We start from the raw sequence: 26924 nt of genomic DNA, 5'->3' as shown, positions 1-26924 counted from the left end.
TCCCCGGTTGTACGTGGCAATGGGTAGGGTCGCCTGTCCAACCTCGTGGGTTTTCCCCGGGGCCCCCGGTTTCCCCCCATTGCTAAAGACCCCTACGCGCAAGCGAATTATGTAAATAAAATTAATCCAAATGTTATTCCAGAAATGACCTAGGTTGTGTCGAATGGACGTTAAACCCCATTTCTCTCTCTCGCTGCCCCGTATCTCTCTTTTAAAGGAAGACGTGCGCGTTTGAACGGGCTGATGACAAACTGCTTCTAAAGAAAATGTAAGCCAAACGCCGACATCAAAATATTCTATGGTCCTGAAGTATACCCCAGAGCTCGAATCTGAATCTAGCGAGTCTTGCAAACGACTAGCGATCACTAAGCATAATAACCTGTCAGTAAGTGAAATTGACCCGTTAATTGTCTGCAACTTGGGGCCTCTCTCTGGATGCAATGATATCGTGCTCTAGTCCCATCGTGTCTTACAGACATCAAATATCACTTACGTATACCGTATTCTATTTCAAATGAAACAAAATCGAGAGTTTTCACAAAAGAAAAAAAAATAAATCAATGACATGAATGTTATTCTCGATGGCAGATGTGGGTTTATAACTATATTATAGACATGGTTATTTTCTGTTAATGGATTAAAATCGCATGCCGGTTCATTTTACTGAATGAAATGGAGGTTATATTACACGTCGGCCCCAAGCGCGCTGTATTGTCTGGTTCATTTTGGGAGATAGATTAAAGGAGCTAAATCGCTAATATTTGGGACCTAGAAATTGACCCAAATGGGTCGCAAAGCATATAATAATGTAATCTGATTGTATATAAACTTATTTGCATTCAATTGTTTCCGTTTTGACTCTAATACCAAATCGGTTATGTCCAACGAAAAATGACACAAGTCTCAACCAAATGCCAATTTCTAGCGTCTGGTTATTCCAGACTATCTTCAGATACGATATGGCATCACCGTTTGACATAAGTTGTTGAATATGTCTAACCTCGTTCTTTCTGATCCCTTGTTACAAATGACGCTGAAACGCACTATGGTACACGAATCGTGTACCAATGGTAAAATGTTTATTTTGTCTAAAATATTGGATATCAGAGGCCTACCTTTTCCCGGTAAGATTACAACAGCAATGTTGATTTGAATTGACAAATAATTCGTGTTTTCAACGTGTAAGACTTTGGATGATATTGAGTTAGAGATTTAGCTACTTTAAACCGAATCACAAGATAGATCTGTAAATTTCAACATTTAAAGTGCCGGGTTAGTGTGGAATGATCAAATCAAATGAAATGGGATTTACCGTCCTACCGTTCTACACTGATTGTGCTAATGAAGACGATTTGCGTCGAATATGGTAATTAAGTTTTTTTTTTATAAATATCGCTAGTAATAAGACATGGACCCATCCAACTAGAAAAACTAACAACTCCAGGTTAGGCACAGAGAGAGGAATGGGGTTTAACGTCCACTTGACACAAACTATGTCATTTCGGGACTAACATGGTTCAATCTTATTTCAATAATTCGCTTGCGCGTATGGGGTCTTTAGCAGTGGGGGAAAACCGAAACCGGAGGACCCGGAGAAAACCCTCGAGGTTGGACAGGCGACCCTATTCCTCGTCACATACAACCGGGGAATCGAAACCACGCCAGTTGACTCAATGACAGACCGTATGAGACAACGTACATGCGCTAACCATTCGGCCATACAACAGAATAATGGTGCACGGGATGGGGGCGGAAACGGAAGTACCGGTCGTACTTGGTTATAGGGCATAGGCTACTCTAAATGGACAACTTAGTTTCCATACAAGTACATGTATGGTAGTTACAAACATGTTCTCAATATAACCGGTTTCATTTATTATGGGCATGTGTTTATATGCACGGGCTTAATCGAGTAAATGCTTGAGGGTCGCCAATCAGGCAAAGAAAACCGACATGACAACCCTGCGGACAAGACAAACTGCACAGACCTTGCAAGAAATAAACAAATGTCAAATCAAGTAAGCGTCCACTGTTCTGTACAGTCCCGGGTCTGAAATAATACAGGTTTCGCTCACAAAAAACCCCCAACACAAACCATGAATGAATTCAAAGAAAGGCGTAGTAGAAATAATGTGACCGATCGTGCTGGTCGTTTCCTGAATGATGACAGTTAAGGTCATAAGTTAGAATATCAAACATTTTTTAAAATGTTCAAACAAGAATACGGGCGACAATCGAAAGTGAGAAAAATAACTTTGTATATAATGCATGGCCACCGACAAAAACGTCTTAACAAGGCCGTATTATGGAAGGATATCGCTGCCAATATTAAATGCTCTGCTACAATGTCTTTTCTATTGATTATATGTAAAAAGTACAAGGTACAAAGTCATAATACCGGTAATGATAACGTCAAAATACCTCTAAGGCAAGAGTTAAATGTAAAACGTCAAATGTTAAATGACAAATGTTTTGTGGGAAAATGCTTTTTTTGACGTGTCTACATTTTACATTTCTCGCATTACATTTTACATTTGCTCTCTGCCACATCCCATTTGTCCTTCACGCATTCTACATTGCATGTTTTGCACAGCATCAACTTGCATATGCAAATGTAGGATATCACGTGACTTATTAACATATACGGAAACCTGGCACACTATATGCCAGAAGAAGGATATTCACGCCACTATAACAGGAAATCAGCCTAGTACACTTTGGATGGCACTTTATGATGATTACGGGGGGGGGGGGCTGTGCAATGTCCAAATACGAAATTTCAGGTATCATGTTACATATTAGTGAAAATCACATTCATTTCTGTTTGTAAATATGTAAGTAGTTTTCTGGTACAATCGTATTTTCATAATTTAAATCCAATAAATATCACACTATTAAAGGGGTATTCAGGTAAAAATACTGGTCTAAGTACGAGATTCCAGATACCATGTTAACCCGTACAGAAATGAAGTGTACACTTCCTCCGAAGTGTTCATTTCCAACACACTTCTATAGACACTTCAAACGAAGTGTTAAAAAAACTCCACCGAAATGTTCATTTCTAGCACACTTCCTAAAGATGGCCTGTTTTCACAACATTTCATCATCACTTCTAAAAGATGGTCTTTTTTCACAGCATGTCATTCACACTTCTTGGACATAGTCTACATACAATACATGCCATCCACACTTCTGGGAGATGTATCATACAGATGATCATTTCATCGTCACTTCTGAAAGATAGACTATATACAACGGCATTTCATCGTCACTTCTGGGAGATAGTGAAATTATATGATCATTTCATCGTCACTTCTGAAGGACTATTAAAAAACGATCATTTCATTCACACTTTCAAACATTGATGAAATAAAATGTCGCGCAGCAGTGTCCCCCCACCACTGTGTAGAGAAATGTAATCCTGTAGTCATTATTTACACGTAATAATTAAGTAAATTGGTGGTAATTTGCTGTTTCACTTCGTCTAAAACTAATGAGGGAATAGAGTTAATTCACATGACGTCACAAACATTGGAAAGCGACGAAAGTCCACTGGTACGGAACTCGTATTACTTGACGGGGATATGGCCGGGTATTTAAATTTAAAATATGGGTATTAATACAAAATTCCAGATGTCATATTACGTATATATTAAAAGCACGTCCATTGCTCTTTTCAAATATGTAAATTATTTTCTGGCGCATTTATATGTTTTTACTTTCAAAAACAATCAATGTTGGGTGGTACTAAAATCTATTACCATGATTACGGAGAGGTGGTGTGTTGTTGTCCACCAACATGGCGGCGTCCTGTATATAATATCTAGGTCATGTATCGGATACGCTCAAAAAAGGCATGTACTCTAATCAAAATGGCCGAGGAGAATTGAATGTTTTGATAGTTGAATTTCATAAGGGCCTAATGTGGCTTTGAACACACGGAATGCAAGCATGCCTGCCTTATTTAACATTATATTACATGTATTTCAAATTATACTGCCACCATGGATCGTATGCATTATATAGCGATAAGCGACGATTCCCGGATGAGATAACGGGCGGCATTTCTTTTATCAGACTACCGCTTCAAAATGCATTATCATTATCAGCGCGCCGATATGTCTTTGAAGAAGATGAAAGATTCGCCTGCTTTTACGCTATTTTGTGAAAATGTTTTGTTTAATCCAATGGGGATGTCTTGCAACACACAACCGATCAAGACTGGCATTAGATATAATTTAAGAGGGAAATTGGATTGAATGTCCACTTCACACAAACTAGGTGATTTCGGGACCAACACATGGTTTGGTTTAATTTTTATTTCAATATTTCGCTTGCGCTTAGGGATCTTTAGCAGTGGAAGGAAACCGGAGAACCCGAAGAAAACCCACAAGGTTGAAGAGATGACCCCACTACTGGTCACGTACAAGCTGTCAATCGAAACCACGCCACTTGAGTCAATGACAGACATTCTTATACAAGGCGCACGCGTTAACCATTCCCTCGCCCCTTTCATATTAAGTGAGGCCTGTATCACTACTATCCCAATGCGTTTGTTCATAAGTTGTCTCCCTTGTTGTTACTTTGTTTTCTTAGTAAGCGATAGTCTGGATGCATTGTCAACATTTGAGACTAATAGGTCATTGGCTAGATTATCCGGGTTTGGTTTTTTTAACATTATCATAAACAAAGTCTAAGGGAGGTCGACGCCCATGAAATTGACACATGCCATTTCAGAAAATCCATTGTATTGCATTTGGTTTACCAGTTCATTATCCAACACTCTTAAAAAATTGTATTGTAACATTTCAGTCTACATGAGCCATATCTATGTGTTTTAGTTAATCCTAATTCGTCGTCACGATTCATGTTTGTTTATAATAATGAAAGAATTATGGGATTTATTGTGGGAAGGGGCGCAACTCTTGCTTGACTTGGCCAAAAATGCTGGATAACCAACCACATAAATAAACAAATTCTCGGTTACGCAAGGGCTATGAAACTTTTCGTCAAATATTGACAACGGTCCCAGAACCTCCGCACCTTGACGACTAGGAAATTATGGGTGACAGAAACTTAAGTAAGCGAAGTCTGTATACAGACCCTGTTGTTTGGGTGTTCTGTGGGTCATTCGGTCCCCCCCCCCTCACAGCTAAAGACGAATTATTGAAATAAAATTGAACCATATGTTAGTCCCGAGGTGACCTAGTTTGTGTCGAATGGACCTTACCCCCACCCCTCTCTCTCATTTCAAATAATAATTCTAAAATATCCCTTGTATTTATGCAGCTTTTCCTGTCCTAATTAGATTCAAACTCGGCCTTTGCTATTATTATATGATACTATATTACATAGAGTGGGGGGGGGGTGAGTGAGTAACATGCTGGCTCGCTAGCCTGGAGGTTGCGTTTTCGATCCCGGTGTAGGCCGGAAAAGTTCATCGGAATTTTCGTGCTTGGTGCAGTACGGAGGGCCCGAGACAGACAGCGGTCTAGTCGTTCGTATGGGACGAAAACACGGGTCCCGTGTACACACTGGCGTGCACGCGGACTAATCTTTGGCATTTGGAATTCGATATAAGAGTAGGCCATAGCGCCGCAGTCTGGGGACATTTTCCTTCATAGCACACTGTATGGCATATGCCCGTCTTCATTGGTAGGACGTAAACCTCATTTCATTGCATATTAAACAACTTTTTGCTGTAGCATTCTACTTTAAACTCAACTCAAAAGTCATTGCGACTTTTATCTTCCCATGAGATGATCGCTTGCCGACATATCAAATCTTTTAATTTGAATCATCAATAAATAAATAACACGGTTTAAAGTATTGTCTCTCCGATTACAACCACCGCGATCATCAATCGTGCTGGTCTATAACCCTGTAAGTAATGCTGTTACACCAGTCACGACAGTATGAAAGATAAAGCACAAAACTTTCGAAAGAGCTTAGATAAATTGCGTAATAAAATCCCACTACCAATCGGGAGATTATGTTGTCGCTCAAAATAGAATTCCTCCCTTCTTTGTTGACTTGGATTATGAGAAGATAACTCCCAACCCTGCCTGGTGGTGATGTAAACCCGACAGTAATGATCTTCCAACCTGCCAGATAGATATTATAGACCTGACAGGTCCAGTTGTTTTAAGTAAGATTTACTAATACGCCATCAATAAAAGGTTAGTCAATAACCAAGACGTACATCTCTAAATCTATTCTTGGGATTTTCATATCGAAACATTATCAGCTGTCGGCACCAGAGATGAGAATCTTACTTTGTAAATCCCGCAGTTAGACATTAAAAGGCTTCTATTTTGTAAATAATTCTGTCAAACCGAGCTCGTGCTTACTATAATAGAACCATGAAGTCCCGTAATTGTCTAAAAACACACGCGTGACACGTTTCATGTCCATCGTTCTCGAATTGGCATGGTTTTGGTTTGATAAACGTCGCATCCATAGCTCACAATGTCGGTCGCCACAAAGTCGCAATTGCGAAAACAAAAATGAAATTGGCGAATAAAATTTGATTTTGGCGATAGCGGTTTGGGGTATTTGCGATGCTTTTTGAGAAGTGGCAGACTAAAGTCTAAACAGTGGTTGCCAGGCAAGATACGCCCACATTTTGGTAAAAAAAATGCGACTTTTGGTACAATCAGGGTCCATAATCCAGGAAGTTACGGTCAGAAATGCACCAATATCAAAAGAATCGGAGATAAGATATTTTAAGTTTCATCAAGATCGGATAAAACATTTGACTTCTAGATGGTCAAAAACCTTGGTATTACATACTTTTCCACTATTTGCGTACAAGGAGCGGTCATTTTGTCCGGCAGCTTCGTCCAATTTTATGAACTTCGAACTCAAACCTTCATTGGGTTGTAAAGGCGATATATTTTTTAAAATTGAATACAAATTGTGACTTCTAGGGGATCCACAGGCTAAAAACGCGATTTTTCGAACAATCAGGGGTCATAATCCAGAATGTTACGTTCTGATATGCGCGATTATCGAAAGGAACCGAGATCTTTGGGGTTCCTCTCACTGCTAAAGGTCCCTACGCGCAAGCGAATTATTAAAATAAAATTGAATCATGTGTTAGTCCCGAAATGACCTAGTTTGTGTCGAGTGGACGTTAAACTCTCTTTCGATGGCTTTCTCTTGTATCGTTCGGGGTGGCCGAATGGCCTGTCATTGAGTCAAGTGGCTTGGTTTCGATGTCCCGCTTTTACGTGACAAGAACTAGTGTCTCATGTCCAGCCTCGTGGGTTTTCTCCTGGTCCTCCGGTTTCAGAACCCTACGCCCAAGCGAATTATTGAAATAAAATTGAGTAATATGTTAGTTCCAAATTGATCAGGTTTGTGTCGAGTGGACGTTCTGCCCATCTCTCTCTCTCTCTCCATTACAGCAATTCTCTCGTCACAATTGATCAACATTTTATTTAATTAGTATTCATATACAATATTTCATTTCCACATTTAAATGTTTCTAATTTTGCTTTAGCGTCTCATTCTGTCTGGTCCCCACATCTCACCGAAGTGGAATCAAGAATGATCAGACGCAGCTATCAGATAATTTACTCAATGCTTCATTTTTTTTTCTAAACAATATTTTATTGAATATTAGGATTAGGAAACAGGCAAAGCCTATATAAGCCCTCTCCCCAATGCTTCATTATGTTAACTACGACTGTTGATCTGGCCATATATAAAGGTACCGTTGTTAATCATTCCAAGCAAACATGCAAACCATAATTCACTTTTGAAACGCGTGGTGAACCTGGTAGCCTATTTCCACTCTTGTTTAGTTGTTCGACGACTGGCAGCTATTACCCGATTTTCTGTGTGGTGGTGGGTGCCTTCATGTACCTGATTTTCTGGATGGTGGCGGGCGCCTTCAGAACCTACAGGTCGTTACAAACTCCATTGTATTTTATAACAAAGAACATGTATATTAATGTCTCGATGATGGAGAACGGCCATGAATAAAACAAACATGTATAAGTAAGTAGGAACATAGACAACGGTGTATAGTACGTCTTTCTGAAATATATTTTACGCTGTGTTTCGCGTCCAAGATTAGCAACACCGTGATGTTTTATCGTAGCGTTATTTTAAATTCTAAAAGCATGAACATATTATACGAAACAGTTTTTTGTAGTTCCTTCACAGTCCATGTCCATTTAATTCACAATAGCATATGTTTTAAAAAAAAACAACTGGAAATATTACATCACACAAAAGTGTCGTTTGTTTTACCGTTGACTTTGACGAGCATATTACTTGATGTTGAGGCAGTGAGTCGAGAATTAGACCGGTTCAGTAAATCGGATGAAGCTTGATCGATTAAATCATATGACAAGTTCCTCATTTTGTTTGGGCTGTGAACAGGGGAGGTATTCAATGACCTTGACGTCATTTGACCTTCGTTGCTATAGGCGTGCAACAAATTACGTTCAGAATAATTTAATCCGTTCACATGCAACATTGTACTTCGTGGATGTTTCCGTATTTCCGTACTGCGATATAAAGTTCCGTTTGTGTACAACGTAGGCGTGTCCCTGCCGTACACGCTCATCCTACCATTTAAAGCGATGCGTTCTGAGTACATAACCGATCGAGTTGTTCCTCTCATTTCGGCTAATTCTATTCGGGAGAAACAACAACGACATAATGTCCTGACAAAAGCCGTCCGAAATTTCTTTGACATCAGATTATAGAGGATTGGGTTGATTGTTGCATTGAAGAAATACAATACACCTGAAAAAAAAACAGGCAGATAAAAACATCAATTATAGTTATAGTGAATACACACATTCAATGGAATACAATTAACATTTATTGCGGGGCGGGGCGGGGCGGGGCGGGGCGGGGCGAGGGTAGATGTCAAACCCGCGCGCTTTATGTCATAAGATCCATTGATTCAAGCAGCGTGGTGTCGTTCTAAAGGCAAGATACTGTATAATTGACCACGGCGCTTCAGCATGTTGCTCAGTGGGGTGTCTGGAAGTAGGATCGCCGCCTGTCTAAACTATTAAGGAGAAAACCTTATTACAAGTAGATCAGCTAAAGCCAAGATAATGTGTACTTGACAACGGTGTTTTAAAACCTGTTACAAAATGGGAAGGAAATTACGGATTCCATCACAGTATTGGCTGAGAAAGGTGATCGGAATTTCCTGCCTGGTGCAGAATGGCGACCCGGGTAGATGGTGCGTAAGATAGTTATTATCGTTTGAGAGAGAGAGAGAGATGGGGTTTAACGTCCACTCGACACAAACTAGGTCATTTCGGGACTAACATATGGTTTCATTTTATTTCAATAATTCGCTTGCGCGTAGGGGTCTTTAGCAGTGGGAGGAAACCGGAGGACCCGGAGAAAACCCACGAGGTTGGACAGGCGATCCTACTCCTTGTCACGTACAACCCGGGATTCGAAACCACGCCAGTTCACTCAATGACAGGTCTTATGATAAAGCACGCACGTGCTAACCATTCGGCCATCCAACCCCCCCTATTATCGTTTGAATTCGACGGCGAGAAGACCGACACGTCGGTGTCTAGGACAAATGTGCCTCATAGGACACTGCATCTCCTGTGCAGATTTCAATAAATTACCGGAATTTACAGGTTGATAAAGAAAAGTAGAACGATAAACTGCCAAGTTAATTCTAGATGCAGTATTAATCTGATTAAAACACAGATCCTATTTCGTTTCGTTTTTATAGTTCAAAATTTCGTTTTACTTGTCTTTACTACACTAGGATCTGGAAGAGTTATCATTGGAGTGTTCTGGATGTGAGGGATTAGCCAATGAAACGGTCTGTTACAACGAGCTTTAGGCGTGTTATACACGGAACTGTGTGTAATCCACTAGTAACATCAATGCAGATTGGTAATCAAATGTCTGACGTCATAGGGTCAAAAGCTGCTCGTATGACCTCTGACGCAACCTATCGCTACAACCGGTCAGATCTTCATGTAGTGTAGGCCATCGAAAGTATAACAAACGAAACGAAATACAGATCTGTTTTTTAATCAGATTGGCTGCAATATTGTAGCTAGTGCGCTTGTCTTGTTCGCCGCTACAACTGATACATAATTCGAGACTTTGCGCAAGTAAAATTAGCTTCAAATGCATAATTCACAACACATATGAAAGTTTGAATGGAAATAGCGAAGAGTGAGACACTGGGAAATCTTATCTTACCGATCAATTTTTCTATATTTTCGAGGTGACGTGAATGTTTTAATTCTGGGTCGGCGACCATTTTAAAAAACGTCAGAAATATGTTAAGCTATGTAGAGTACAGTTTGGGTCAGTGTAATAGGAAATTAATAGAGTTATAGAACGTTGTTTTCATTAAACAGTGACAAGCCGTGCTCAAAGGTAGTCCTTAGATGGATCCACCACTGTGGCAGGAGCAAGACGGGAGATATCAGTAGAGAGAGAGAAAGAAATGGGGTTTAACGTCCACTTGACACAATCTAGGTCATTTCGGGACTAACACATGGTTCCTTTTTATTCAATAATTCGCTTGTGCGTAGGGGTCGTTAGTAGTCGGAGGAAACCAGAGGACCCGGAGAAAACCCACGAGGTTGGACAGGCGAAGATATCAGTAGTGGAACCCCTGCCACGTTAAATCATGCATTCAGTAATCTACACTGAAGATCTCAAAGCATCACCGGAACTCACCTGATATGTAGAACAAGTGGCTCTGTATTGTCATTAAAACTGGCGACCAATCAGCGTGTGGTACATAAACCGTCATCAGTCTCTGAGCATGAAATGGAGCCCAGCAAACAAAAAACGCCACAACAACGGCAACTGAAATATAAATTGTTTCAGTGACAATTAGTGAACAGGATTATTCATATGCAATTAACATCAGTTATTTAGATAAATTCAAGTGTTGCATGGGTTATATAGATTTACTTTGCTCATACCCAAGTACTAGAAATAAGAGTAGATCGTAGCGCCATTTCCCTCGGGCGCAAGTCGGTGTTTATTAGCTCGATTACTGCAGACTTGAAGCCTCTTTTATTTCTTTATGGTTTTGTCTTTTAGGTAAGAATAGACCTGAAGGGAATGAGCCATGTCCATTGGCCACAAACAAAGCCATTTTGGGCACTTATCTGTTTTCTTTAGAACAGGTGTATTAAAGGAGCTAAATCGCTAATATTTGGGACCTAAAAATTGACCCAAATGGATCGCAACTCATATAATAATGTAATCTGATTGTATATAGGCTGAATTAATGGCGGGTGTGGCGCCAGGCAGGGTAAGCTTACTCTTCCGGACACCTGTTACCACTGTTTGTCGTGTATTTTGTACACCAATTTCTAGCGTCTGGTTATTCCAGTCTATTGAGCATGTTCTCCAGATAAGATATGGCGTCACGGTTTGACATGAGTTGCGGAATATGTCTAGCCACGTTCTTTCTGGTCACTTGTTACAAATGAATCTGAAACGCACCATTTCACACCAATCGTTTACCAATGGTAAAATGTTTATTTTGTCTTGGATATCAGAAGCCTACCTTTTCCCGGTAAGATCACAACATCAATGTTGATTTGAATTGACAAATAATTCGTGTTTTCAACGTGTAAGACTTTGGATGATATTGAGTTAGAGACTTAGCTACGTTAAGCATTGTAGGGAAAAAGGTACAGAAAGTTACAGGGCCAAGTAAAACGGACATCATACTGTTACGATGTCTAGCATTTTACGATATCATATTAGTGCCAGTCTGTCCTATAACAGGTTAGGATATCAAGGATACCATTGTTTTCTGTAATTTCTAGACGACAAGAAATGTATGTAACATTCGATGTGTTCCATATCGTGTGGGAGGTTGGATGCCCGAATGGTTAGAACGTGCGCGCTGTATCATAAGGCTTGTCATTGAGTCAACTGGCGTGGTTTCGAATCCCCGGTTGTACGTGACAAGGAGTAAGGTCGCCTGTCCAACCTCTCATGGGCTTTCTCACCTCTCTCTCTCTCGAATGGTGTCTGTTAGAAATTTTAATCAAACAAGCGGTTGCAATGCAAGATACGTCCACATGTGTCAAAGGGTGGACAGAGAACATGCTAAAAAAATAGATTTTGCATCCAATCAGGGGCCATAATCCAGGATGTTACAGTCCGACATGCGTCAATATCAAAAGGAACCGAGATCTTTGGGATATACGTTTTAAGTTTCATCAAAATCGGATACAAATTGTGACCTCTCAGAGTGTCCACAGGCCAAAAACGTGATTTTTCGTACGATCCTATACATGCCAATATTGGAGGGAATCGAGATCTTTGGGATATATACCTATATTTCAAATTCCGTCAAAATCGGATAAAAATTGTGACCTGTAGAGTGTCTACAATCAAATCGTTCGCATTATACGAATGATAGTGTAAACACTAGAAGCTAGCACTAGACCAAGGGAAATAACTCCTCCAATGTCACTCCGATCCAATTTAACTGCCCTAATAAACGTAATCTAGAAGATACTTAATCTACCATGAACCATATGAACCATAAAATAAACGGTAATCGTTGTGGCCAATAAATTTGCCATTAAATATGTCTGGTTTACTATTAAAATGGATTATTTTCTGAAATGTCTTCACAAAATTGCCTAAATTTGTGACGAACAGATTTTTCGGTTAGTAATGTCGTGAGAGAAGGTCATTAATCAAATTTCAGTAAATTCATTTTATTCCGATTTGTATAAATAATGTTTGTCACAGCTTCTGTACCGGTCACCAACAGGGAAGTATTAAATGTGTTATTAATGGGAGTTTTACAAATAAACCAGAGAATCCACCTCTTCAATCGACAATGAATTGATTATCTTTTTAACACAGATATTCCGTATATTAGGCTGTCATTAAATAAAGAGGATAGGTAGGAATCTGCGACTGATGAAAGGTCGCACGATACGATATAGAGTGTTCACAAACGAGGACCTGAAAGATATATGCTTTCGAGATTTAAAGTACAAATTAAATAATCAACCACTCTTTACAGGTTGTGTCCCAATTACTGGGGAAAATATATTTTTTCTCAAAATAAACATTAATTTTAATGGTATTTTGTTGAAATTACCATATTGATAATGCGGCTTATTATGCCGGTTTGAATTGACAAGCCATACTGTTTCATGTGCGGCTAGCCTGGAGGTCGGGTGTTCGATCCCTGCATTGGCCGAGAAAGTTCATCCAGACTTTCCGGCGTGGTTCTCCCTTGTCAGTGATGCAGGACGGAGGGGCTGACAAAGAAAGCTGTCTAGTCGTTCGGATGGGACGAAAAACCGAGGTCCCGTGTACACATTGGCGTGCACGTAAAAGATCCCTTGGCAGTTGGAATTCGATATAAGAGTAGGCCGTAGTGCCGCTGTCCGGGCAAAATTTCCCTCATAGCACACTGTATGGCGTATGCCCGTCTTCATTAGCCCAGGTTAGGAGCAGAACAGTAGGACGTTAAACTCCATTTCATTTCATTTCATTTGTTTCATGTGCGAATTATGAGTTGTAACCCAACACGTCTACCGCCATTGCTCCTTCTTTAGTCGATTAATTATGAGCTTACCAATCAAGTTCAATGTATACATACTGGTTTTAAGAAATGAAAGTCGTAGTAAAAACGTTTGTATACGTGATCTGTCATCTTCAAGAAGGCTTGGTCCCGCTTTAACTTCGTCGGCTTATCAAGCCCTTCACGTAATACCCTACATATCTCGTCATTAATTTCGACAGGGTACTGACCCAGCGGTCGACTTTTCAGATTCCTCGATAGAAATTATCGGGAATACCAAGTCTCACGCTTTCCAGCTAAAATATATAGATAATCGAGTTGCAAATTGCAAGGTTCGTTCAATGTCAAGCTTTCCGTGGAGGTCGTCATGTTTGATTTGAGTGTGTTTGTGTCACGACCTCTGATTGGAAAACGCTATTGTTCAAGTGTCTGCGGTAACGGTGGATAAGGTCCCTATAAGTTCGGGAATGTCAGACCAGTCTAACAACGGTAAGATGTTGCAAAACTCGAGGTTGTTTCTTCAGAAACATGATGACCTGTGCACCCGAAGGGAACACATCTTTAAATGTCGATGTTTGAGAGGTGGTTTGGTACATGAATTATGTCAGAAGCCGATGAAAGACACCCACCACTTTTCCAATACAAATGAAATAGCGTTTTATTTAACGTCTTACTGTTGTTCTACTCCGACTGGGCAATGAAGACGGGCATACGTAACACCATGTACTATGAGGAAGGATTGCCCGGAAAGCAGGACACCGGCCTACTCTTATATCGAATTGCAAATGCTAGGTGATCTTTTAAGTGCACGTCAATTTGTACACGGTACTTCGGTTTTTCGGGTCATCCGAATGACTGACTACACGTTATCCTTCTTCAATATATCACCTACTGCAGAGTAGACCTTCATCTTCGCAACCAAGAATTAGCCTGGGGTGGATTAACACTGTCATGTCTTGATTGAGTGTAAGTTTCTCAAGGAAAGTAGTACTACCGTTGCCAGTCATTAAATCAATTATTTATCTACATTGTAAAATACTAGACTTTATAAATAAGACAATTTTTTAAACACAATTTTAATTATAAATATATATATATATATATCATTTTGTTTTTTCATTTTTAAATATTTTTTGTGTACATGAAGTTTTTTTTTATTATTATTATTTTTAATTACTTGAAGTGACATTATGGGAGATTAGATAAAGAGCTGGCATAATAGTTAAAAATAAATAATGTAAAGGGAATATACTTAAAAATGAGCGATTGAATTTTAGGCCTAGCCTCGATCATCATTATTAAAGTCGGTACGATAAAAATCATAGTCTCGATTATCCATTTAATCATCAATGAGCTTTGGACAGCAGATTGGATTCAAATCCAGTGAAAATCCGACACATAAGATGGTATCTAGAGTTGATTCTTTTCGTATTAATAAATATAAATAGTTTATATAACATTTTAGGCCTAAAGAAAAACCCGCAATAAGCAGATTTAGTTCTTACATAATGTGTGTTTAATATTCTGTGATATTTGATTTTATTTATGTATATAAATACTTTCTGTCATTGCAAATCGTTTGTCTCCTGCGATTCGCCATGAAATGTAGGTGTAATAATCCCCCGGTTGAAGCTGATATGCCATATAGAACTCAAATTGCATTAGTTCATTCGATTCGACAGTAGCGTGGTTTAATTTTATTTTTTTAAAAATCATTATAAAGAACCCTAACGCCATAGTTATATCATATGTTCAGTGACAAGGGTACATTGGATTTGGTTTTGTTTCTAGCAAGCACTATACAAACCCACAAAATTATATCTTACAAAGAGCATTGGCGAGAAAGTTATACTAAAATCGATATGGTTATATGAACCGGAAAAATTCCTCGGTATTGTCGACGATATCACTACTGTGGAAACGGCAATCTGTTTCACATAGATCTTTTAATATCTCTTTAACAGATGACTGTTTCGACACGTGACGTCACATCACGCGGCGTCAATCATTGGCTCAATAGCGCGTGCATTGTTTACATAAGACGTTACTGATTCGGGCTAAATGGTGAATTTTACTTATTTTAATACCCATTTACACTAAATAGGAAATGATTTTTACCTACAAATAATTCAAATGTCTTTATTTATGTTCCTAATAAATGAAAAAAAATGTTTTAGAATTTTATTTAAAAGTTAATATTTGGTACTCATTAAAGGCTCAATACCACTCTTGTTGTAACTGAATAATATGTCCCAATCTTTATTCTGGTCAACAAATTGTACTATTTTAGAATATTTCAATTAATTGATGATACAAATTTCATCTTAACACACCTTATTTAAAAATTTTGAAAAATTCAACATAATGGTTTGAAACGTCTAACGTAAACCTTTTCAAATGAAACGTCGATTTAAAAATATTTTCGAACCCTCTGGACCAATAAAATAGGATGTAATGGATAATTTACACAACAGGTAGGACACTTAAACATCTAGTACTTAGATAGAGATATTATTTATTTTCTGGAGCTTTCAAGCCAGCAAGAGTGTTATTGTCCCTTTAAGTCACATCGATGTCATCCTTATCAGTGATTGTAGAGGCCTAGCGAAACTTCACAACTGATCAGTGTGTGGAAACGGGCGTGAAGTCAGCAATATATGTATGGTATTAGTTCGAGACGTAATTCGAGTGCAAGACGTATTGTGCAATGCATCAGAAAAGAAATGTATGCGACCGTGACGGCCTACCGGGTTACTTATGTAACAAAGCTTCAGATTTTCGCCCGGAATTTGCTGGGACGAGATGAAACGATTTTCAGGCCTAAATCACAGCCTATACTGTGGAAACGGGCGTGAAGTCAGCAATACATGTATTATATCGTTCAGTGGAAGGCGGGTTCAGTAAGTACGGTTAATCGGTTTTAATAAAGTTGCATTAGTAACCAGATAGGTAAACTACATTTACAGATAAGGTGCTCAAATGTCGCTAAATACGAACGGACCAACAGAATGCAAAGTATATCCTGTCTCGTTAAACGGAACCACGATCAAGCATAAGCTCTGAAACATGATAGTGTCCTAGAAATATTAATCAAGTCACATTTGATATGAATCACGTATTCCGATTGGGTTTATTTTAGCATATGACATATATGTGGATCTGGCTATTCACGATATCATTTATATCTATTATATTTAAGCTGCACTTTTGACGGATGATAATATTTTGAGCTAATATATCCGTCTCTCCCAATCCATCAAAATTATCTCCATCAGACCAAGAACTCCTATTTCTCATTCATCAAATACGGCGACAAGTTGACTCATTTATGTCATATTTCATAGAAAAGTTGCTCAACCATTCTTATTACCATCGACATAATAAATATAAGGTCAAAGAACGTCGTATTTACAGCGCCTGGTTTATTTTAGCCGATAACCCGAACCCTAGCCTCATTTGTCACAGTGATGAAAGCATGGCTGCATTAAACCTCCAATTTCATGGCGTGTACCTTCAATGATCCAGTATCATATTATTTTATCACCCAATAATACATTCTACAGTAGATATAGCTTGTGTGATATATTTCAAAATCTACTGCGATATCTCCGTAGGACATATCGCTTTACATCAATTTGATTGGTCAGTTGAAAAGGAACTACTTTTTTATTTTCAAAGAACAGTTCATTTCAATTGACCTTGGTGAAAACACTGGGTCAATATAAAGGACTTTGCAATGGTTGAATTGCTGTCAAAAAATGATGTATCACTACGCCGTAATGTTCAGTTAAAGTGAAATCTACAGCAAAGAATTATATTTATCTATTTGTGCATGTAAGAAGGGATTGGGTGATAAATAAAATATCCTACTCATCTTTTTTTATATGAAAAAAAATAAACACTCGTTGATAAAGTAAAAAAAAAAACTTGTGTTGATTTTTTTGATATCAAAAAAGAATGGTAGGAGATTCTCTATATAGCCATGAAAACAATTATATCCATGACCGAGGGAGAGCTGGCATAGGTGTGTGTGTGTTTGGGGGGGGGGGGGAGGCTGAGGCTATTTTCCCGAAAATTGTCTATTGTCACCCGAATTTTTAGAATAAATCAATCATTAATTAAAAAGTGTTTTCCAATGTTATTGCGCGAGGTCTTAAGTATTTTAGTATTCAAAACGTAAACCGCGAGCGATTTAATTTTACAATTCTATTTCTATATTCTCTGATGTTTGTACCCGAAAACGGTAATACACGACCTATGAGAGCTGGGGTTAACGTCTACTCGACCAAACTAGGTCATATCTGGACAAACATGCATTACATTTTTATTTTAAAAATTCGATTGCGTATAGGGGTCTTCAGCATTGGGAGGCTCTGGCGGAATCCCACGAGTTTGGGCAGAGATCACACCACTAGAATCGATGGCAGAATTTATGGTCTAAAGTGAAGGCGTTAGACCCCCAAGACCCCCACCCGACCTAGTTTTTAAAAGAAAATGGTCAAACTAAAGAATTGGTGAAAACTATAGCGTGGTTTCTACGAGCCATGGAATAGAGAGAACAATTAACTATGCATTATATAGGAGCTAAATGTGCCTATTGCAGGTCTTTCTTTTAAATATATATATATATATATAATTGAAATTAAAGATGGCAAAATAAAACTACATTTTTATGCTAACTTTTTCACCGCGATAGTTTTATTTTGCCATCTTTAATTTCAAATATATGTTACCAAAGAGCAGCTTTAACTAACTAATAAACACATACTGCAACCCAAATACAGGATGATTCCACTAAGTGAACATCTAGCAGTGTGTGGTGGAGGCAAGTTTAGTGTATTCCCATTATATAGGCCCAATAATAAGAATAACGACCTCTTAGAGGCCAAAGAAAAGTTTTTTTATTGACAAATACCATCCAAAACTTAACTCTAAATGAGAGGATAGGTTTCAAATTAATGGTTAAAAATGTACTGAGTTATCACCCTTGCATGTATTGTGCATAATGTAACCACGACGTCATAATATGTATCTATTATTTATTAATTAGTGGCAATATTAAAATCCGCCTGAAGAGTAACGTAAATTGTGAAAGCGCTAGCGGAAAATATGTAGTTTTCTTTTGCCATTTTTTTATTTTCTCTCTCTCTCTATATATATATTAAGACATCTATCCGCATGAAAAGCCCATAACTCTATTTAGCCAATCGAATGGTTGTGATTTTCAACGGATTGAAACACGATCGCCATTTAATAATTTAAATTAAAATTGGATAATCTTGACAACGATTATCGTAACAATGTAAATGGAGACAACTCTATTCTTCAAACAGTCATAACTTAGCCCCCACTGCAGCGATTTGACTTACATTTTCAATATATTATTCATTTCGCGTTATCTATTTTTATACGCCCACATTTTCATGTGGACGTATATTGTCGTCGCCCCTGTCCGTCGTCCGTCCGCCCACAATTTGTTTGTGGACTCTCTACAGGTCACAATTCTTGTCCGATTTTGACGAAACTTGAAATATAGGTTTATCCCCAAAAGATCTCGGCTGCTGTCGATATTGGCATGTATCGGATCGAAACTTCTAGGATTATGGCCCCTGTTTGTACGAAAAATCACGTTTTTAGGTTGTGGACCCAATAGAGGTCACAATTTTTATCCGATTTTGTTGAAACTTGAAATGTAAGTTCATAACCCAAAGATCTCGGTTCCTTTCGATATTCGCGCATATCGGACCTTAACTTCCTGAATTATGGCCCCTGATTGTACAAAAAATCGCGTTTTTAGCTTGTGGACCCTATAGAAGTCATAATTTTTATCCGATTTAAAAAAAACGTATTATTATATCACCGTTACACCTTAAGGATGGCTGAGTTCCAATTTTGTGAAAATCGGCCTAAAATTGACAGACAAAATGGCCGCCGTTCGTTCTCAAATAGCGTAAAAATATGGTATATCAAGGTTGTGGACCCTATACGGGTCGCAATTTTTATCCGATTTTGTTGAAACTTGTAAGTTTATAACACAAAGATTTCAGTTCCTTTCGATATTCGCGCATATCGAATTGTAATTTCCTGAATTATGGCCCTTGATTGTAGGAAAAATCACTTTCTTGTTAGCTTGTTCTCTATCCATCTCTCGAAAATGTGGGCGTATCCTGCCTGGCAGCCGCTGTTAAACTATTATAGCAAGAACGGGCAGCTATTTATCTACATCTCACATAAACTATTATAGGTCTTTTTATTATGGCTTCAGATGTTCTATAAATTATCATTTAGACATTTACCCTACATTGACTAAGAGAGTTCATCGGAATTTTTCGACGTAGTTTCCCATTGAAATACCCCTTGGCATTTGGAACTCGATATAAGAGTAGACAATAGTGCCGCCGCCCGGGCAAAATTTCCCTCATAGCACACTGTATGCGGTATGTTTATCTTCATTAGCCCACTGCAGGAGTAGGACGTTAAACCCCATTTCATTTAGACATTTATTCACATGAAAAGTCCATAATCACTACTTGATAACAACGGGTAGCTGAGAAATGTGCCATTTAATGGGTTAACGGTAAAGACGAAAATGTGGATTTCGTTTATTATCATAGCTATATGACAATGGATAACGTGTGTAGAATCCGCGTCGAACAGGAATATGAAAACAATGGATCGAGGAATCCGATACGGAAGTATCCTTCACAAGAATAACAAAGTATATAAACAAAAGCGATACTAACACCGTTTTCATCGTCAGCTATTATTAAACACTGTTTTCATCGTCATATATTATTACACACTGTTTTCATCGTTCGATATAATTAAACACCGTTTTCATCATTAGATATTATTAAACACCGATTTCATTATCATATATTATTAAACACCGTTTTCATCATCATATATATTATTAAACACTATTTTCATCGTCCAATATAATTAAACGTTGGTTTAATAATATCTGACGTCGGTTTAATAATATATGTCGCTTTATTTATCTACTTTTATAACAATAGATAGACAGCGCTATTCTCGTCAAAATTTCAAACATTCATAAATTCTCAAAGAATACAGTACCTTGACTGACATTTTCAATATATTAACTTTGTATTATCTATTTGTAAAATTATTATAGCGAGAAATGTCAGTCCTTAATCTAAATCTTACATAATGCATCTGTAAGTTACAAATCACAACGCCTGTCCAACCTCGTGGGTTTTCTCCGGGTCCTCCGGTTTCCTCCCACTGCAAAAGAACCCTATGCGCAAGCGAATTATTGAAATAAGATTGAACCATATGTTAGCCCCGAAATGATATAGTTTGAGTCGATTGGACATTATTGAAATAGAATTGAAACATATGTTAATCCAGAAATGACCTAGTCTGTATCGAGTGGACATTAAACCCCATTTTCTCTCTACAAATCACAAGAACGGGGTGGGGGTCATATAAGTACAGAATGGGTGCGTGGAGTTATAAAGGGACTTGAATCAATGACATGTAACGATACATGTACGTTTTATCATGTGACAGACACTCGGTTGACCAATTGAAATAATATTTACTTAGAGCTAATGATCCAATCATGAATGATGTTACGTATGAATAGATTTCAATACGATGATCGATAGAGTTAACGATATATGGAACCAGGTATTCGTGTAGCTTCCTGTCATAGTGAGTTTTAATGAATATAGTCTAATTACCTAATCAACTCGATAGAGCAGAAATAATTCCAGCTTAGTTCTTGAACTCCACTACACTACACTAATTAAATTTATTCGATCACAAATGTTAAACAGAAAATAAACGTGTAAGCATTTTTCATCTTAAACTCAAGAATATGGAAGGGTGTCGCTGCCAATATTAAATGCTCTGCTACAATGTCTTTTCCATTGATTATATGTAAAAAGTACAATGTACAAAGTCCCAATACCGATAATGATAGAGTCAAAAATACCTCTAAGGTCAAAGTTAAATGTAAAATGTCAAATGTTAAGTGTTAAATGATTTGTGGGAAAATGCTTTTTTTGACGTGTCTGCATTCTACATTTTGACTTTATAATTATCGGTATTAGGGCATTTTGACTTTATAATTATCGGTATTAGGACTTTGTACATTGTACTTTTTACATATAAACAATGGAAACGACATTGTCGCGGAGTATTTAATATTGGCAGCGATACCCTTCCATATAATAATGCATCATCCGTCCCGGAGAAGACGTAAAGATGCATTATGCAATAAGATTTAGATAAAAAACTGGACGTTATTGATATGATTTTAAAAACTGAATATAATGAAAACTAACAACTACTTTATTTTGAGAAGTTATATGTGTGCGAGGATTTGTCATAGATTGTTCATTATCGTAGCAACGGTACTGATTACGTCTCAATTATCTATTTTATACTTACACTTCTACCCTCCCAAATGTGTTCGAATGTTATAATCGCCCTTTCCGTCCGTTGGTATGTGCACACTTTCTTGTCTGCGCCGTAGAGGCCAGTGTTTTCATTACATATTCTTTAAACTTATTGCATGATTGAAGACATAGTTTTTATATCGCACATGTTAATGTGGATATAAAGAAATTAATGGATCTTTTTCGTATTTGGTTTTAAGCATTTGGATCATCGATCCCTATCGGTCTTTATAATCCACGGCCTTCCTTTCCTGAGTTATCCCCTTTGCCGAAAAGCTTGTGAACTCGATTGGGGCTATGTTTTAGCATATATTTGTTTAAATTTGGTTGGAAACAATGGCTTCATAAGATGATGAACCCAGGGAATTATATTTCATTAAGGAATAAATTTGCTCAACATCCAGTTTTCCTGTCGAGTAAGCTGCTGTTTAGGCGTATTTCACGCTTTGCATGGCTATCTTTAAATCTCGTGGGTGTTCTAATCCATTTCAATTTCGGCCATCCGATAGTCTAGGGAGGTGATTATAGGTTTGTCATGTGAATAAATGTTTAATAGTAAGTGCAGAGTGGGCAGAACTACACGTAAAACAAAACGTATGGGATGTACCTGCGGACAAGACAGAAATACATAGACACTGCCAGATATAAACAACAAATATCAATCAAGTGAATGAATCGGGGGTGGGAGGGGGCAAGCGTGAGCAGCTACTGTGTTATACAGTCCGGGCCTGTAATGATACCGGCTTAATGTAAAATAAAATGAGACAATACGACCGATCTTGACGGTGGTCGCCTCTTTAATGGCGTTAGTCTGCCAGTTGACGTCACGAGGTAGAACCTCAAAAAATGTTAACAATAAGGGACGTAATCCAGATAGAATCTCGGAAAACACTTAAAAGAAATAATAGATTATAGAACATATACCACACAGTTTTATTTTTTTAAAATAACCTTTTTTAATAATTGTAAAACTAATCCTGTCATCCAGGACATTAATGGGCATCATTCACTAGTAAAAACACAAACATTGGCATATGAATGACAGCTTTAGTTTAATATGTGGTATTTTTATTCCTAGTTTGACTCTTCTGACATTTGGTTTGCTTGATTTTATGTTTATTTTGTTAGATTTAAATTGATTGATGCTAGCATTTAGCCACTATTACCCAGGCTCTATCAATTCTATAGTTATATTAATATGATCAGATTTATTTCCTCTTTACAATATTAATATTCATTCATCGCTATTGACAATCCTATAATTCCTTATCACAATGCCATGGAACCATAAATATTCAACTGATTTTCATTAAATACATGTGGATTGTCTTTATGTTTGTTTTAGTTTCAGATACACCTGTAGTGGTAGCTGTTGTTGTTCCTAGGGTTTAACTTCCGCTTCCATCGATTGTAATTTCGCAGACAGGTGTTCTTTATGTCAGTATATTCAGCGCATGCGCAAGGGTTTTTCATGAAGGAGGAATCCAGAGAGTACCAAAAAGTAAACTAATAAGGTTGAGCAGGTGCCCATATTTCCAAGCCAGGAATCGAAATGACGATCGGAAACCACATATGCTCAGACCAGGAATTGAAACGAAGATCACAGGCCACATAGACTCACACCAAGGATCGAAACGAAGACCAGGAATTGAAACGAAGATCAGGAATTGAAACGAAGATCACAGGCCACATAGACTCACACCAAGGATCGAAACGAAGACCACAAGCCACATACGCTCACGCCAGGAATCGAAACGACGATTGTAAGCCACATAGACTCACATCAGGGATCGAAACGACGATTGCAATTAAGTCAAATGTGATTGGCTAGCTAAAGCATGTAGATGTATTTATTCACCCAATATACACAATGCATTATTTCGTTCTATTAGAACAATACCACAGGACATTTACAATTTGAAATAAAACGAACAATTAAATCTAGATTATTATATGCACCAATCGAATTAAAATTAGATTACATTTTCCTTTCGTTAATTTTTCTAATGCAATGTCAGCTAATATTGTTAGCATATAACGATGTTTAACCAGACAATTGTTGGGATTAGTGCTAACTCTGTTTACATCTCGTGACCTCACGGTCTTTGTGCAAACAGCGGGACACATTAATTCCGGTTCAATGCTTTCCTAATACACCAGATAGTCAAAATATGCAAGTCATATTTTAAGAAATACTGCAACTTCATTGGATATATGCAAATTGATTTTACTGATCAGCCAATCGAATTGCAGTATTTCTTAAAACTTCGATTGTATCTTAGTTTAAGTTTTCGTGAATAAGGGCCCCGAACGCCATATTATCTAACGTCATAACCAACGTATGAATGTTAGTACGCTTAACCCTCAAGTACTATTAATAACGTATCACGCTTGACAGAAAAGAGTTCGATTTTAAAATACTAATTGTCTGTATTGTGAAATAAGATCAACGTGTCAACGTATTTTATTTAAGATAAAGCAATTTCTATAGTTTTATATTACCCAAGAAGTCCAACGAAATGACAAGTTGATTGATCTAGGGCATGGTCTAAATAATTATTCTGGGAATATTACTGAAGCCTTACATACATGTCCCCTACGAACCCAACATATTTAAAGGAAATGAAATGAAATGAAATTCGGTTTAACGTTCTACTGTTCTGCTCCTAACCTTGGCTAATGAAGACGGGCATACGCCATACAGGGTGCTATGAGGGGGATTTTACCCGGGCAGCGGCGCTACGGCCTACTCTTATATCGAATTCCAACTGCCAGGGGATCTTTTACGTGCACGCCAATGTGTACATGGGACCTCGGTTTTTCGTCCCATTCGAACGACTAGACAGCTGTCCTTGTCAGGCCCTCCGTCCTGTATCACTGACAAGGGGAAACCACGCCGGAAAATCTGGATTTTCTTTCTCGCCCAATGCAGGGATCGAACACCCGACCTACAGGCTAGCGAGTCAGCGCCCTACCCGCGTAGCCACGTGATCCCCCCACAATCTTCGACTTTACAAACAAGACTTATTGGTCAATTTAAATCAACAATGATGTGGTTATCTTACCGTGAAAAGATGGGCTCCCGATATCCTATATTTAAGACACAATGAAAATTTTAAAATTGGCGCACGAATCGCCTGTTCGAATGCTTTCGAGTGACATTTGTAATAAGCAACGTGTTGAACGAAGCTAAGCATACCCACCAGGGGGAAATACTAATGGTGTAGACTGGAATAACCAGACGCCAAAGACTGTCATTCAATTTAGACTCCTTGCGTATTTCGCTGAACATGACTGATTGGAAATTAGAGTAAAAACGGAAGCGATTGGAAACCCACTATCGTTGTTTTAATCGTAGAGTAATCGTGCGGATTCTATCGGGTTATACTGAGTTCTGTCGTAGCAATCGTGTTGGTCGTATCAAGACGTATCGAATCTGGACGTACCAGATCTTGGACTCCGCATGGACCATCCTATCGTAAAGCATCGCACGATATATTATATATTGTGGTCAATCGTAGCAATCGTGTTGATCGCATCCAAGCGTATCCGATCGAATCGCCAGGTACCAGATCGTGGACTTCATAGGGACAATCGTAGAGGGACCGTAGCATAAATGATGTATACTTTATATTACATTAATGTGTGCTTCAAGATCGAGTTCCAAAGGATATAGCTATACACCCTTTACGCAATTTATGGCCGATTTCTAAGAAATATCGTAAATGATTCATCTTATGTTGTTTTTTTTTTTGTTATCAGATCTCGAGGCAATCATGCTGGTCTCCCAGTAAACAATACAACTGTATGCACCATCAATCTTGTCCTGTTTACTGGCACAATGAAAACAATGGGAATTAAAATTGACAAATGGTTGTTAAGATGTTTTTTTCCTTCTAATCTCTCCAGCTGTGAATTTAGATTCATCCGTTGTTGGTTGTATTGTTAACTGCGTTCTCTTGTCCTATTTACATCACATCTATTTCTATTACATGCCAAGAAATCAAACCCTCGCATCAGCTGGTAAAAAATCTTTAATACGATTCCCAACTCTGTTAGAGGTCGATATTAAATTATGTTTTTTTTTCTTTCCGTCAAGTTTTCTTTTCGCGAATTTTATTTGATCATTCCTGTTTAGGCCTTGTTGGCATTTGAGATAACATCTTTAGTATTTATTGAATGAGCTTTTGTTGGCTGTGTTTAATGTCTTGCTAATGTGTTCGGGTTTTTTTTACTGTAATTGATTATCTTAATGATCTGTGTTCTTGATAATGAAGACGCCCACCAAATCAAGCTAACGACTAGCCTAGTATATGCATCGATAGAGCTTTATTCCAAGAAAAGACAAATAATTAAACAGAATTAGATGGGGTGTTACGTCATAATTGTCTGCACCAACTGGGTTAATGAAGACGTTGGCACATTTGAGTCGGAATTAATTGAATTACTACTAGGCTGGTGTCGTTAGTGGAGCGTAATACTTAAATCGTTTTAAAAACATCTAGGATATTTAATTAAATTGAATCTTCAGAGACCGATTCGGTATTAAAAACCGCATGTAATTACTACAATAATCTCATGTGCATAGGCTAATAATGTTGAGAGCCACAAAACATAAACAATACAAAACTTACCAAGCAAATTACAGTAGGGGGTTTCAATGTGATTGTCAACGCTATAATTATATTTCCTTTAGGAACTGTCTCTCATCGGACGATTTCCGCTTACACTTCTTATTCCTTCCTATATAGCTGCAATATGAAAATACGGTAAAATACAGGTCTTCCCACCTTTGTTCTAAGGCTATTTTGGAATCTGTAAAATACAGGTCTTCCCACCTTTGTTCTAAGGCTATTTTGGAATCTTTACTTCTATTTTACACCGTGATCCTTTATTTTTCGCCGAAAGGAATCAATTCGTACACAGATATCTAACACTATTTCCATGTAGAATTTAGCAATTAA

This window comes from Patella vulgata, chromosome 2 (assembly GCF_932274485.2).
Source record: "Patella vulgata chromosome 2, xgPatVulg1.2, whole genome shotgun sequence".
NCBI lineage: Eukaryota > Metazoa > Mollusca > Gastropoda > Patellidae > Patella > Patella vulgata.
This window is presented reverse-complemented; position numbering follows the sequence as displayed.